We start from the raw sequence: 16,593 nt of genomic DNA, 5'->3' as shown, positions 1-16,593 counted from the left end.
CTTCTTTTTGAGGTAAATGCGATCTTTTCTTCAGGCACGCAGTACCCGGGTGTTGCGGGCACGTAATCCTGCCGACTACGCCAAAGTTGACGCGCCCCCTGGGCCATATTCTTTAGGGGGAATATCCGGAGCCGGATCAGATGGGAGTTGTAGTCTTCCGAGTGGCTGTGACCCGGTCCGTGCCCAGGGTGTCAAACTGAGTTGTATGTGGCAGTCCTACAGATGTTACTAAGTTCTTAATGTCGACTACGCCACCCGTTGTATTGCGGTCACTATGGCCGCCGCTGCAGCAGGGTCCGCTGAGGCTGATGGTGTAGGTGCAGCTATTGATGGTATAACCCCCAACGGGTGGGGTATAGCCTCAGGGGGATCAGGTGCAGAGGATGGGGGTTGTGGTGATGCAGTGTAGACGGCAATCAGAGACAGAGTCGGGTTATGCAGTTTAGGATGTTTACTCACTGCTGATGTTCCGGTCACTCCAGCTTCGAGTGACCTCCCGAGCCGTGCTGCGTCCACCAGGTTCTGGATCCAGCCAACCCCCAAATAAGTCCGGAGCGTGACCCTGAGCTCTCCTTCTGTCCTTTCTCTGGCCGTCCCCACTATTGATCCACCCAGGTCCAGCTCCCTCGGGCCTTCTGTTGGGAGACCCTTGGCCTTGGGTTCCCTGACCCTCCACGTGGTATGCCTTCGTGGTGGATGTGGTGGGTGACCGTGGCAAACGCTGCCCACGGTCTCCGGTCTCTGGCTGGGGAGTGTTTTTGCCCCCACCAGCTTGGGTTCCGGTACCCTGTGCCGACTCTTCACCCGGGGATTTAGTTTGGGGTCTTAGAGTCCTTTTCTTCTGTTTCCCCCTCTGGGTCTCTCTTTCTCCTCTCTCACTCTGGGTCTCTCTTCTCCTCTGCTCGCTGACTTTCTCTCTGCAACTGACCCTGTTCTTAGTTGGTGCCCACCTTATATACACCCTCTATGTGTGAGCTCAGGTGACCAGCACCCAATGAGCTCCTATCTTTACCCAGGCTGCTCCCCCTATCTGCCCCTACACTACTTGGGATGTACCACCCCCCTCCCACTCCAGCCAGGAACAGACTCGGTCGTACCTGCACATTTCTAAGTGGGAGTACCGTCGGTCTGCTCCTCGGAAATGGGATGTGTGTAGTGCATGCAGCCTACCGAGCTCAGTTTCACACTCCTTCCTTACCCGGGAGTGGAATATCACACCTCTGGGTTGAGGTGCAATACCCCTGTAGCAGCCGAATCCTCAGGGTGCTACATATGTACCCCCTTGATTCTCCATACAGTAGTATGCGCCGCCATGATCCTCCATACAATATAATGCTCCCCCATTATCCTCCATACAGCAGTATGCACCCCAATGGTCCTCCATACAGTAGAATGCACCCCATGATCCTCCATACAGTATAATGTGCCCCCATGGTCCTCCATACAGCATAATGTACCCCCATGGTACGCCATACAATATAATGCATCCCCATGATCCTACATACAGTAGTATGCGCCATCATGTTACTCCATACGGTACTATGCACCCCCATGATCCTCCATACAGTATAATGCACCCCCATGGTCCTACATACAGTATATTGCACTCCTCATACTGTATTATGGCCACCGGTCACTGATTTAAAAAAAAAATACAGTACTCACCTCTCCTGGTTCCACCTGATGCTCCGATCTCCTCAGCGTGCAGTGGGAAGCGCCGGACATCAAGGAGCAGCGGGCGCCCTGTAATTACGTCATCGTGCCCGCTGTTCTGACACGTCAGACACCAAGCAAGAATGATGGGGGTGGAAATGTCTGCTGACGCTCCCTCCACCATTATCATTGCTTGCACTAGGTCCCCCCTCCGGCCATCAGCAAGTCAGTAGACGCTTCCACCCCCATTATTCTGTGTGGGCGGGCAGTATTGGTGCTAACGGGCAGAGACGGGGCACAGTGCGGTGAGGGCCTGCTGCAGTGATGGGCCGTTGCGGCCCCACGGCTCAAGGGGCCCCATAGCAGTGGTGTGGCCTGCCGCCATTGGCGGTACGCCAGTGCCTAAGGCCAAAAGATTAAGCAAAGAAATATGGAGAATCAATTACAGAATTAATATCTTGTCAGCTGCTCTCTGGAGATTACTCCAAATAGAGTCATGTTATGGTTTTGGGGTGCTATTATATGGTCATGTTATGGCGGTGTTACAGTCACTATTTGCTTTTGTGTGTTCATAGTATTGTGGTATTATTCAGTCACTATTTGGTATTATTGGGTGTTTATAGTACAGTCACTATTTTTTAGTTTTTTTTCATTATAAGCTTCTGGTAACAGCCTCCCCGACCCCCAATTCATCAAAGTCCCTGTTTAGTGTTCTCTTCCACCCCTATTTCATAACATGTCATTGATAGCGTCCTCTCCCACCCCCAGTTCATTATGAGACCCTCTTAGTATCTTTCCCCATATCAGAATTTTCCTAATTTCTGCATAAATTTGACCTAAAACGACATCAGCTTTTCACAAGTGGATGAAGAACCAAATCAAATGAGTCCAAAACATTAAACTTTTACACTTTTTTTTAAAGAAAATAATCCAATCTCACATGTCTGTGAGTGACAAAAGTATGTGAACCTTTAAGGTTAGCAGATAATTTGAAGGTAGGATCGATAGGGAGGGTTAATAAATGGCGGTATTTAATCACTATTTGTTATTATATGGTCACAGCATGACAGTATTGCTTCTCAGCTGCTCTTCTTGCGCCATCATCAGGAAGTCCCTGGTAATGCAATCCTGTAACACATAAGTGAAGGTTCCCCCAGGACGCAGGAGCAGACAGTCTGTATAGCAGGAGGTGGTGACACTATGATCAGATGGAGGATGAACCCTCTCCCCTCCCCCAGCCTGGGGGGCTTTTCTTTCTTCCATTACAGACTTAGGGGAGGGGTGTTATTAGCATATCCACTCCCAGAATCCTTTGCTCCCACAGCCCCCTAATGGCTTTGTCTCTCCTCAGTGTAGACAGAGCCCCAGATCCGGAGGCCGCAGCTCCTCACAGATGGCCTCCAGCTTTGCGCAGTGGCAGTATCATAGCCCATGAGGTTTATTCGAGGCGTGATTATTGCTAGTTGAAAACTTTTCCCAATACCCCGCCATGAGGGCTCGTAATACAGTCAGCATGGCAATTTTTGACAGTCTTCCAGGAGACTGAATAGGTGGTTAATAGTAGAAAAAGAGTTATTCCGGTTTTACTGGAGTAATTCTATATACAGTTGTAATGGACTTTAATGTGTAGGGCTGAGAATTATATGTAAAGTTTTACTTCCATAAGGCTAAGGGTGTACATAGAAATCATGGGGCCCCACAGAAGAAGTTATAATTGCACCCCCCCACCCCCCAAAAAAAGTAATAATTGTCGGGGGTGCAGAAGATCAGATTTCACAACCTTTCAGCCTTTACTTAGTAATTTTCCTCCTGGTGAAGTCCCAGATTCCTCTTCCATTGTCCCCATAAAGTATGATGCCAACAAAAGTGCCCCCCAAACACAGTATGATACCCCCATGGTGAATTCCTCCACATTAGCCTCCACATGCGCAGTAAAATGACCCTACTGTACCCCACTTCAACTCCCAAGGCAACATATGGTGACCCTAACACAGTATGATCCCCCAAGTGTGACCCCCACACAGCCCTACATACAGTATAATGGCCCCACACTTCTCCCCACTGTATAATGGCCCGCACTAGCCCTCCAAACAGTAAGGTGGCCCCCACACAAACCTTCACACTGTATAATTGCTTGCATACAGTATAATGGACCCCCACATAGCCTTCCATATAGTATAATGCGTCCCCCATAACTCTCCATATAGTATAATGCATTCCCCATGATCCTCCATAAAATATAGTGCACTCCCCATGGTCCTCTATACAATATAATGCACCCCCATGGTCCTACATACAAATTAATGCACCCCCATGGTCCTCCATACAGCCATACAGAATAATGTACCCCCATGGTCCTCCATACAGTATAATGATCCCCAGGGCCGGCTCGAAAGCGTCTCAGTGGGCCCCTTTAACACATACCACGATTCATGATGCACAGATAAGGTAGAGGAATGTAGATATAATACAATGCAAATATTTCACTCAATTCTTACATTACATGACTGATATCTATTGTAAATTCTACAATATCTCAGAAACCGACGAATGCTTGCAGCGCACAGTGCAGACCGGACAGTATAGTCCTCCATACAGTATTATGGGCCCTATATAGTCCTCCATACAATATTATGGGCCCCACATAGTCCTCCATACAGTATATGAGCCCCATATAGTCCTCGATACAGTATTATGAGACCTATATAATGCTCCATACAGTATTATGAGCCCCATATAATGCTCCATGCAGAAAAATGGCCCAATATGATGCTCCATGCAGAATACTGGGCCCCATATAATGCGCCATGCAGAATGGGCCCCATATAATCATCCATGCAGGCTGGGCCCCATCTAATGCTCCATGCAGGCTGGGCCCCACATAATGCTCCATGCCGGCTGGGCCCCCTTACAATGCTCCATGCCCCTATTAAATGAAAAAAATAAAATACTCACCTCACCTCATCTCTCCTGCTGCTGCTGCCGCTACTCTACTCCGGACTCCTCAGGGTTGCCTTCTTCCTGCTCTCTGCGCTGTGACTGCTCAGGAGAGGGCGCGCGGGAAAGACGTCATCGCGCCATCTGACCTGAGACATCACAGTCAGGAGAAGCGAAAGATACAGGATCTGTAGAGGAATGGGGAGAAGTAAGTATTGTGCCGGGGCCCTGAGCAAGCTTGTGGGGGGAGGGCAGTTGCAGGCACTGGCATCAGACTCCCCTGCCCACAGGCCTCATAGCGCGCAGGGGTGCCTGATGGCGAGTGGCCCCCGCACTTGCCCGAGTGCGCCACGTGCTGACGCCAGGCCTGATGCACCCCTATGGTCCTCCATACAGTACAATGCACCCCCATGGTCCTTCCCACAATATAATGCGCCCCACATGGTCCTCCATGCAGTAGTATGCACCCCCATGGTTCTCCATACAGTAGTATGCACCCCCATGATCCTCCATACAGTAGTATGCACCCCCATGGTTCTCCATACAGTAGTATATACCCCCATGATCCTCCATACAGTAGTATGCACCCCCATGATGCTCCATACAGTAGTATGCACCCCCATGATCCTCCATACAGTAGTATGCACCCCCATGGTTCTCCATACAATAGTATGCACCCCCATGATCCTCCATACAGTAGTATGCACTCCCATGGTCCTCCATACAGTAGTATGCACCCCCATGATCCTCCATACAGTAAAATGCACCCTCATGATCCTCCATACAGTATTATGTGCCCCATTGATTCTCCATACAGTAGTATGCACCGCCATGATCCTCCATACATTATAATGCACCCCCATTATCCTCCATACAGCAGTATGCACCCCAATGGTCCTCCATACAGTAGAATGAACCCCATGATCCTCCTTACAGTATAATGTGCCCCCATGGTCCTCCATACAGCATAATGTACCCCCATGGTACGCCATACAATATAATGCACCCCCATGATCCTACATACAGTAGTATGCGCCATCATATTACTCCATACGGTACTATGCACCCCCATGATCCTCCATACAGTATAATGCACCCCCATGGTCCTACATACAGCATAATGCACTCCTCATACTGTATTATGGCCACCGGTCACTGATTTAAAAAAAAAATACAGTACTCACATCTCCTGGTTCCACCTGATGCTCCGATCTCCTCAGCGTGCGGTGTGAAGCGCCGGACATCTCGGAGCAGCGGGCACCCTGTAATGACGTCATCGCGCCCGCTGCTCTGACACGTCAGACACCGAGCAAGAATGATGGGGGTGGGAATGTCTGCTGACGCTCCCTCCACCATCATCATTGCTCGCACTAGGTCCCTCCTCCGGCCATCAGCAAGTCAGTAGATGCTTCCACCCCCATTATTTTGTGTGGGCGGGCAGTACTGGTGCTAACGGGCAGAGACGGGGCACAGTGCGGTGAGGGCCTGCTGCAGTGATGGGCCGTTGCGGCCCCACGGCTCAAGGGGCCCCATAGCAGTGGTGTGGCCTGCCGCCATTGGCGGTACGCCAGTGCCTAAGGCCAAAAGATTAAGCAAAGAAATATGGAGAATCAATTACAGAATTAATATCTTGTCAGCTGCTCTCTGGAGATTACTCCAAATAGAGTCATGTTATGGTTTTGGGGTGCTATTATATGGTCATGTTATGGCGGTGTTACAGTCACTATTTGCTTTTGTGTGTTCATAGTATTGTGGTATTATTCAGTCAATATTTGGTATTATTGGGTGTTTATGGTACAGTCACTATTTTTTAGGTTTTTTTCATTATAAGCTTCTGGTAACAGCCTCCCCGACCCCCAATTCATCAAAGTCCCTGTTTAGTGTTCTCTTCCACCCCTATTTCATAACATGTCATTGATAGCGTCCTCTCCCACCCCCAGTTCATTATGAGACCCTCTTAGTATCTTTCCCCACATCAGAATTTTCCTAATTTCTGCATAAATTTGACCTAAAACGACATCAGCTTTTCACAAGTGGATGAAGAACCAAATCAAATGAGTCCAAAACATTAAACTTTTACACTTTTTTTTAAAGAAAATAATCCAATCTCACATGTCTGTGAGTGACAAAAGTATGTGAACCTTTAAGGTTAGCAGATAATTTGAAGGTAGGATCGATAGGGAGGGTTAATATATGGCGGTATTTAATCACTATTTGTTATTATATGGTCACAGCATGACAGTATTGCTTCTCAGCTGCTCTTCTTGCGCCATCATCAGGAAGTTCCTGGTAATGCAATCCTGTAACACATAAGTGAAGGTTCCCCCAGGACACAGGAGCAGACAGTCTGTATAGCAGGAGGTGGTGACACTATGATCAGATGGAGGATAAACCCTCTCCCCTCCCCCAGCCTGGGGGGCTTTTCTTTCTTCCATTACAGACTAAGGGGAGGGGCGTTATTAGCATATCCACTCCCAGAATCCTTTGCTCCCACAGCCCCTAATGACTTTGTCTCTCCTCAGTGTAGACAGAGCCCCAGATCCGGAGGCCGCAGCTCCTCACAGGTGGCCTCCAGCTTTGCGCAGTGGCAGTATCATAGCCCATGAGGTTTATCCGAGGCGTGATTATTGCTAGTTGAAAACTTTTCCCAATACCCCGCCATGAGGGCTCGTAATACAGTCAGCATGGCAATTTTTGACAGTCTCCCAGGAAACTGAGGATGTTCTTTGGGTTTTAATTTCACGGCATTTAGATTGCAGTAAGTACAACCTAATATCGTTGTTCCTCTGCTCAGTGCGGTGATAGCGATATCGCATTTATATACGGGGATTTATTTTTTACTAGTTACAAAAAATCTTGTCTTTGTCTCTGTATTCTGAGCCAGAACTTATTATTTTCCGGTTGATGGAGACGTACGAGGACTTGTTTTTTCGGGGCGAGGTCTAGCTTTCATCAGTACTATTTTGGGGTTTATATGACTTTCTTATCTCTTATTATTCCATCGTATTTTGGGAGGTGACCAAAAAAATCCCAGAAAATTTGCCATTTACACTTTCTTCTCATACCAAATGTGTTAAGTTTTTATCTGTTTTTGGAAAAGGGGGAGATATTATCTATATATAAATATATGTATATGTGTGTGTGTGTGTATAAAGATCAAATACAATATATATATGTAAAATATACAAGTGCTTCTCACTAAATTAGAATATCATCAAAAAGTTAATTTATTTCAGTTCTTCAATACAAAAAGTGAAACTCCTATATTATATAGAGTCATTACACACAGAGTGATCTATTTCAAGTGTTTATTTCTGTTTTGGCGTTCCATTATGTTGGCCTTTTTGCATATAGTACAGGCTCTTTTTGCACATAGTACAGGCTCTTTTTGCATATAGTACAGGCTCTTTTTGCACATAGTACAGGCTCTTTTTGCACATAATACAGGCTCTTGTTGCACATAGTACAGGCTCTTGTTGCTCTCATGTTATGTGTATGGTCCAAGCAGAAGTGACGGGGAACTGTGCAGAGATGGGGCGCGGCCTTGTTGCTCCAGACGGGATTACGGTGTGACTGCATAGGTGACCCTGTGAACATCGGATGTTTCCCCCCGTTCAGGGTCAGTCGTAGGGGGCACACAAAGCAGGCGGGAGCTGTGCACATCAGTAGTTATGGTGTGCAGCCTTAGGTCACTTACAGAGGGAAGATAACCTCTGTGACTGACCCTGGCAGGTCCAAGGAGGCATTCATCCTGTGGGCTTCAGTGAGCGTGCATGTAATATATGGTATCAGTATAGATCCCTTCATACTTCCCAGGTGCAAGAAATAATGTATTTATATAATACAAGGTGTTGAACAGTGGTTGATTTCAGACTAAAATCTAACCACTCCCTTGTGTGGTGCAGAGGCCAGATAGCTCAGTCGGTAGCATCAGACTTTTAATCCCTGTTCAAGTCCCTGTTCGGAAGCTTTTAATCAAAAATGTTGAAACGTCTCTTGTTTCTTCCATGACAGACTTAGGGGAGGGGTTTATTAGCATATCGTATGCTCCCAGAATCCTATGCTCCCAGAATCCTATGCTCCCAGAATCCTTTGCTCCCAGAATCCTTTGCTCCCACAGCCCCCTAATGACTTTGTCTCTCCTCAGTGTAGACAGAGCCCCAGATCCGGAGGCCGCAGCTCCTCACAGATGGCCTCCAGCTTTGCGCAGTGGCAGTATCATAGCCCATGAGGTTTATCTGAGGCGTGATTATTGCTAGTTGAAAACTTTTCCCAATACCCCGCCATGAGGCCTCGTAATACAGTCAGCATGGCAATTTTTGATAGTCTCCCAGGAAACTGAATAGGTGGTTAATAGTAGAAGAGGTGTTATTGCTGTTTAGCTAGAGTAATTCTATATACAGTTGTATTGGAGCTCTGTGTTATTGTGGGGCTGAGAATTATATGTAAAGTTTTATTTCCCTCAGGCCAGGGGCGTACATAGAAATCATGGGGCCCCCAAGAAAAAAATAATAATAGTCAGATCACAGAAGAGCAGATCTCACAACCTTCCAGCCTTTACATAGCAATTTTCCTCCTGCTGAAGTCATAGATTCCTCTTTCATTGGCCCCATAAAATATCTAAACAAATGTGCCCCCCAAACACAGTATGATACCCCCATGATGAATTCCTCTACACACATTATAATGACCCTACTGTACCCCACTTTAACTCCACAGGCAAAGTATGGTGATCCCCCAAACTGTGACCCCCACACAGCCCTCCATGCACTATAATGGGCCTACATACAGTATAATAGCCCGCACTAGCCCTCCAAACAGTATAATTGCTTGCATACAGTATAATAGACCCCCACATATTATAATGGCCCCACATAGCCTTCCATATAGTATAATGCGTCCCCCATAACTATCCATATAGTATAATGCACTCTCCATGGTCCTCCATAAAATATAGTGCACTCCCCATGGTCCTCCATACAATATAATGCACCCCCATGGTACTCCATACAGTAGTATGAACCCCCATGGTCCTCCATACAGAATAATGTGCTCCCATGGTCCTCCATACAGAATAATGCACCCCATGGTCCTCCATACAGTATAATGCACCCCCATGATCCTCCATACAGTATAATGCACCCCATGATCCTCCACACAATATAATGCGCCCACCATGACCCTCCAGACAGTATAATGCACCTGCATGGTCCTTCCCACAATATAATACACCCCACATGGTCCTCCATACAGTATAATGCACCCCCATGGTCCTCCATACAGTAGTATGCATTACCATGGTCCTCCATACAGTAGTATGCACCCCCATGATCCTCCATACAGTATAATGCACCCCCATAATCCTCCATACAATATAATGCACTTTCGTGATCCTCCTTTCAGTAGTATGCACCCCCATCACCCTCCATACAATATAATGCACCCCCATGATCTTCCATACAGTAGTATGCACCCTTAATGGTCCTCCATACAGTAGTATGCACCCCTCTGTTCCTCCATACAGTATAATGCACCCCCATGGTCCTCCATACAGCATAATGTATCCCCATGGTCCTCGATACAGCATAATGTACCCCCATAGTACACCATACAATATAATGCAACCCCATGATCCTCCATACAGTTGTATACACCCTCATGATCCTCCATACAGTTTAATGTGCCCCCATGGTCTTCCATACAATATAATGCACCCCCTTGATCCTTCATACAGTATTATGCACCTCCATGATCCTCCATACAATATAATGCACCCCCATACTTTATTATGGCCACCAGTCACTGATTAAAAAAAAATACAGTACTCATCTGTCCTTTTTGCGCCCAATGCTCCAGTCTCCTCAGCGTGTGGTGTGAAGCGCTGGACACCTCGTCTGATGTGTCAGAGCAGCGGGCGCGATGACGTCATTACAGGGCGCCCGCTGCTCTGACACGTCAGACGCCGAGGAAGAATGATGCTGATGCTCCCTCCTCCATCATCATTGCTCACACTGGTCCCCCCTCCGGCCATCAGCGAGAGCAATGAAGATAGAGGAAGGAGCGTCAGTAGACACTTCCACCCCCATCATTCTGTGTGGGCGGCTGGGCAGCGCTGGTGCTAACAGGCAGAGGCGGGGCTCAGTGCGGTGCCTGCTGCGGTGAGGGGCCCCATAGCAGTGGTGTGGCCTGCCGCCATTAGCGTTACGCCAGTGCCTAAGGCCAAAAGAATAAGCAAAGAAATGTGGAGAATCAATTACAGAATTAATATCTTGTCAGCTGCTCTCTGGAGATTACTCCAAATAGAGTCATGTTATTGTTTTGGGGTGCTATTATATGGTCATGTTATGGCGGTGTTACAGTCACTATTTGCTTTTGTGTGTTCATAGTATTGTGGTATTATTCAGTCACTATTTGGTATTGTTGTGTGTTTATGGTACAGTCACTATTTTTTTAGTTTTTTTTCATTAGAAGCTTCTGGTAACAGCCTCCCCGACCCCCAATTCATCATAAGTCCCTGTTTAGTGTTCTCTTCCACCCCTATTTCATAACATGTCATTGATAGCGTCCTCTCCCACCCCCAGTTCATTATGAGACCCTCTTAGTATTTTTCCCCACATCAGAATTTTCCTAATTTCTGTATAAATTTGACCTAAAACGACATCAGCTTTTCACAAGTGGATGAAGAACCAAATCAAATGAGTCCAAAACATTAAACTTTACACTTTTTTTAAAGAAAATAATCCAATCTCACATGTCTGTGAGTGACAAAAGTATGTGAACCTTTAAGGTTAGCAGATAATTTGAAGGTAGGATCGATAGGGAGGGTTAACATATGGCGGTATTTAATCACTATTTGTTATTATATGGTCACAGCATGACAGTATTGCTTCTCAGCTGCTCTTCTTGCGCCATCATCAGGAAGTCCCTGGTAATGCAATCCTCTAACACATAAGTGAAGGTTCCCCCAGGACGCAGGAGCAGACAGTCTGTATAGCAGGAGGTGGTGACACTATGGTCAGATGGAGGATGAACCCTCTCCCCTCCCCCAGCCTGGGGGGCATTTGTTTCTTCCATTACAGATTTAGGGGAGGGGCATTATTAGCATATCTGTGGCACCCCAGGGGTCTGGTTTCCACAGTAATAGCAATATTATGTCTGAGAGCAGGTGGGAGGTCTCTTGGTCAGGAATCCTATGCATGCCACACCTCCTGCCCAGTCCTGGGAGGGGAAGAACTTCCCCTATATAAAACTGGGGCTGAGGCAGGGTTAGAGAGAAAAAAGAGTAGAGAGAGAAGAGGAGAAGCAGCTATAGGAAAGAGAGATCAGGAGCTCTGGGGAAGTCGTGCTAAAAGGAATCAGGGGCTGGCAGCTGTAGAGCTCGCCCTGATTGAAGAGTTACCACCGGACCCGGAGTCCGAGGCTGTGGGGACTAATCCTTACCCAGCAGCAGAAACCGACCGGCAGGGGATTTCAGGTCCTCTGGCCAAGAAACCCGAAGGCACGGTCACACGCTTGGGACCAGCACCGCCGTCGTGGAGCGGAAGCCACTAGAAGGCCCCGAGTCACCGGCCATACGGGTGAGCACCACACGGTACACTCAGGGACGTGGGCTACTTTTACCCGCCTCTAGCAAGGTAGCCAGAAGAGTACAATTAGTTGGGGAGGCCTACAACTCCGCCTGGCCAGGGGAAATCCCATCTGCTCAAAGACTGACCAGGCCCCGATCGCTAGCCAGTACTCCGGGAGGGTCTATCTTTATCACCAGTAAAGACCCTGAACTACACCGCATCGTCTCTGAGTGGTTCCTGCTACCCCCATCATCCACGTCGGTTGCCCCGAGGCCATACCCCTCCCGTTGGGGGTTATACCATCTACGCTGCACAATCGTACAACCGGCCTCAGCGGTCTGCCCTGCAGCGGCAGCTCCATAGCTGCATTCAACGGGTGGCGTAGTCGTCCAACATCTACTGCTAATACTCAGCCACACAGTTTGACTCCCTGGGCACGGACCGGGTCACCGCCACGAGACTACTACCCCCAACAGGCCCGGCTCCGGGTAGTCCCCGCGTGCGCAACGCTACACCAAGTAGGCCCAGGGGCGCGTCATCTTTTGGCGTAGTCGGCAGGATTTCGTGCCCGCAACCACCGGGTACTGCGTGCCTGAAAAAGACTGTTCAAACTTACCAGTGGTGAAGATTCCCGCCATCCGGCTCCATCTTCTACCTTCTTCCCGCCATCCGCGAAGTTTTCCCGCCATCCGGCGCCATCTTCTGCCTTCTTCCCGCCATCCGTGGAGTTTTCCCGCCGTTGGACGCCATCTTGAAGACGCCGCGCGGGAACAAGAGGGGCGTGGACTCTGAAAGCGCGCGAGAACTGAAGCCCCGCCTCACGTCAGGACGTTGCGTAAGGTCCTGGAAGGAGCCCAGCAGACGCCGACGTCACAGGAGCGCGACGGAAGGTCCTCAACCCTGACGATCCACTGTGGAGCCGCGGCCTACGGAAGAGGATCATCGCAAGGTAGGCCACGGTCCACTAGGGGGGGGAGAAAGATGTCGGATACGGAGGAGAGCTTCACTGCCTCAACCCCCGCCAGCGCCACCGCTGCTGCAGTCATGCCATTCACCATGCCCTATATCCCGGGAGCAGCCTGGCTACCCCAGTACTCAGGGGAGTCACATACCCTGAATGACTTTAAAGAAAAGCTGGATAGCCTCTTCCAGGTGTACCCCCTCACAGAAGAGCAAAAAGTGAGCATCCTGGTGGCCCAACTAACCGGGGCAGCCCAAAGGGAGGTAAAGTCCTGGCCACCTGGGAGGAGGACTGTCGCAGGGATACTAACCCGGCTGAGGGACACCTTTGATACCCGCACCTCAGCCGAGATTAAGCTTAGATTCTATGGGTGCAAGCAGCGAGCACATGAGAGTATAAGGGACTATGCACTAAACCTACAAGAGGCCCTGAGAGACATTAAGCAGACCGACCCTGACAGCGTGGGAAACGAGGACAGGCTGTTGACCGAGCAATTTATAGAGGGACTATGTTGCAATGTCCACCGAACCCAGTTGCGGGCCATAGCCTTACAGGATCCTCATCTGGACTTTGCACAGTTCAAGGACAGAGCCATCCGGGTGCTCCGAGAACCGACACCGGGTGGCGTTGTGACCCACAGGCGCCCAGCTATCACTTACCACCAGGAGGCGGCGCCCTTGTCGGCAGGGCCTGTGGGGGCTGATGCGCAGGCTTTGAACAATGACCCGGCTCCGGACCTGCACCATCAGGTCCAAGAGCTAGCTAAAAGCGTTGCTGCGCTAATCCGAACTGTGCAGTCTTTACAGGTTTCCACTCCAGGGAAGATCCAGCTGGCATCCGGACCGGAGGACATCCCGTGGCGTCGACCAAGGAGGACCCCACCGGCCAGAGGAAGACCCAGCGACCGGTACAACGAGGACGGACAACCTATCTGCCGCCGCTGCAATCAACCCGGACATATGGCAAGGTACTGTCCTTTAAACTGGCACAACCTGGGGTAGAGGGCCAACCCCCAGGAAAAAGATCACCAGGCCCATCGAACTGGCGCGACAAATATGTGGGAGGACGTCCAGTCTTGCCTGTGGTACTGGATGGCATCCCTATGAGTGCCCTACTGGACACCGGGTCACAGGTCACCACCATCCCGTACGTGCTCTTCAAGCAGTACTGGAATAACTCGGATATGACCCGCTATCCAGACGACGACTTGAGTATCATCGCCAGTAATGGTCAGCCCGTGCCACAGATCGGATTTAAAGAAATGACCATTAAAATCGGTAGAGTCGAACTGGCAGCACAGGGACTGATCATTGTAGACATTGACAAGCGCGAGAGTCACCCAAAGATAACTCTAGGAACTAATGTGATTGAAAATTGTCTTGCAGAGGTGATTTTCATTTTACAGCAGGTTGCCAAGAACGCCAGCTCCGGCCAGCAGCGAGTGCTCCAGAAAGAGATCCGGGCACTGATGCGACGGCAACAGGTGGAACTCTCCGGTGGTGAGATTGGTAGCGTAAGAATGTGTGACCCTTTCCCTATTGCCATGCCCCCGAAAAGTGAAATGATGATTTGGTGCCGGGCAGCTATTGGTCTGAGAGGTAGAGATTACCAGGCCATGGTAGAACCAGTCTACTCAGACAGTAGGCCCACCATTTTGACAGCACGGGGGGTAGTTGATGTACGCCATGGGAGGGTGCCTGTTCGTATAATAAATATCGGGAAAAGGGAAGTATACCTGCCCCGGTATGCTACGCTAGCCAAATTATATACTATCAACCAAAATTCTATACAGTCTGTGGAACCCTTGCCTCCATCTCACCCGGAGGAAGGTAACGGCTCTACGAAAATAATGGAGGATTGGTGTCAGCAACTACATTTGGGTACTGACTCCACTCCCTCCCACCAGAAACAGGGAGTCTACCGGGTGGTTCGAGAGTACGAGAGAGTGTTTAGTAAACACCCGTTAGACTTCGGGCGAGTCAAGGGGGTAGAACACCACATCCCCACGGGAGACCATCCTCCCATAAAAGAGAGGTATCGACCCGTACCCCCTGCACACTACCAACACGCCAAGGGGATGCTTAGAGACATGAAGGAGGCTGGGGTAATCAGGGACAGCTGTAGCCCCTGGGCAGCTCCACTAGTCTTGGTCAAAAAGAAAGACAACACCATGAGAATGTGTGTAGATTACAGGAAAATTAACCGTATCACACACAAAGATGCGTACCCCTTACCAAGAATAGAGGAGTCTTTGGCTGCTTTAAAATCTGCTAACTTCTTCTCCACCTTGGATCTCACTAGCGGGTACTGGCAGGTTCCTGTAGCAGAGGCGGACCGGGAGAAGACCGCATTCACCACCCCGATGGGACTTAGCGAGTTTACCTGCATGCCGTTCGGACTCTGCAACGCACCAGGAACCTTCCAGCGATTAATGGAGTGCTGTCTGGGACACCGAAACTTTGAGACGGTCCTGTTATACCTGGACGATGTCATCGTCTATTCCAAGACCTACGAGGACCACCTGAAACACCTGGCGGAAGTGTTCGAAGCTCTGGCAAGTTACGGCCTAAAGGTGAAACCCTCCAAGTGTCACCTCCTGAAGCCAAAGGTGCAGTACCTGGGACACGTGGTGAGTGCTGACGGAGTGGCTCCCGACCCTGATAAGATCACCGCAATTAAGGAATGGTAAAGCTCCTCCAGCGTAAAGGAAGTGAGGCAGTTCCTCGGGTTGGTAGGCTACTACCGAAGGTTCATTCCCGGTTTCACCAAAAAGGCAGCTCCTATGCAGGACCTCCTGATAGGCCAGTCCAGGAAGGCCAAGAACCAGAAGCCACCCTTCAGATGGGAGAAGCTGGAAGAAGAGTCCTTCCGCCAGCTGAAGATGGCCCTCACGGGGGATGAAATCCTGGCGTACCCTGATTATAGCCAGCCCTTTATCCTCTACACCGACGCCAGTAACATCGGGCTAGGAGCCGTACTGTCCCAGATCCAGCAGGGGAAGGAACGGGTAATTGCTTACGCCAGCCGAAAACTGCGACCCACCGAAAGAAACCCTGAGAATTACAGCTCATTTAAGCTAGAGTTCCTGGCAGTGGTGTGGGCAGTCACCGAACGTTTTAAGCACTACCTCGCTGCTTCCCGGTTCACCGTGTACACGGATAACAACCCGTTGACACACCTGGACACTGCAAGACTCGGTGCCCTAGAGCAGAGATGGATGGCCCGCTTGTCCAACTATGAGTTTACAATCAAATACCGGGCAGGACGCTCCAATACCAACGCGGACGCCCTGTCCAGGATGCCGAACCTACCGGACGTAGGGGAAGATTCAGAGGAACTGGAAGAAGTTGAACTCCCCGCGTTCCACCGTCATGGGACTATCCAGTATTCCCACCGTGTAAGGAGTAAGCAATCCGCTACGTTCAACCCATTACCTCATTACAACTGGGCGGAGACGCAAGACAGTGACCCTGC

The 16,593-nt window shown here is 49.5% G+C and overlaps 3 non-coding genes across 3 annotated transcripts; all 3 read left to right on the top strand.

Annotated features, from left to right (window-relative positions):
• The first annotated feature begins 3,055 nt into the window (after positions 1-3,055).
• Positions 3,056-3,195, top strand: LOC141168328 (U4 spliceosomal RNA). Its single transcript, XR_012252069.1, has one exon. It is a non-coding gene; the product is annotated as a U4 spliceosomal RNA (small nuclear RNA).
• A 3,968-nt stretch (positions 3,196-7,163) lies between these two features.
• LOC141168248 (U4 spliceosomal RNA) lies at positions 7,164-7,303 on the top strand. The gene has a single exon (XR_012251992.1). It is a non-coding gene; the product is annotated as a U4 spliceosomal RNA (small nuclear RNA).
• Positions 7,304-8,788: 1,485 nt separating this feature from the next.
• LOC141168504 (U4 spliceosomal RNA) lies at positions 8,789-8,928 on the top strand. The gene has a single exon (XR_012252239.1). It is a non-coding gene; the product is annotated as a U4 spliceosomal RNA (small nuclear RNA).
• Positions 8,929-16,593: the final 7,665 nt, after the last annotated feature.

Source organism: Phyllobates terribilis, unplaced genomic scaffold (assembly GCF_046119375.1).
Source record: "Phyllobates terribilis strain yellow unplaced genomic scaffold, ASM4611937v1 Scaffold_11__3_contigs__length_659146591, whole genome shotgun sequence".
Classification (NCBI taxonomy): domain Eukaryota; kingdom Metazoa; phylum Chordata; class Amphibia; order Anura; family Dendrobatidae; genus Phyllobates; species Phyllobates terribilis.
This window is presented reverse-complemented; position numbering and strand designations above follow the sequence as displayed.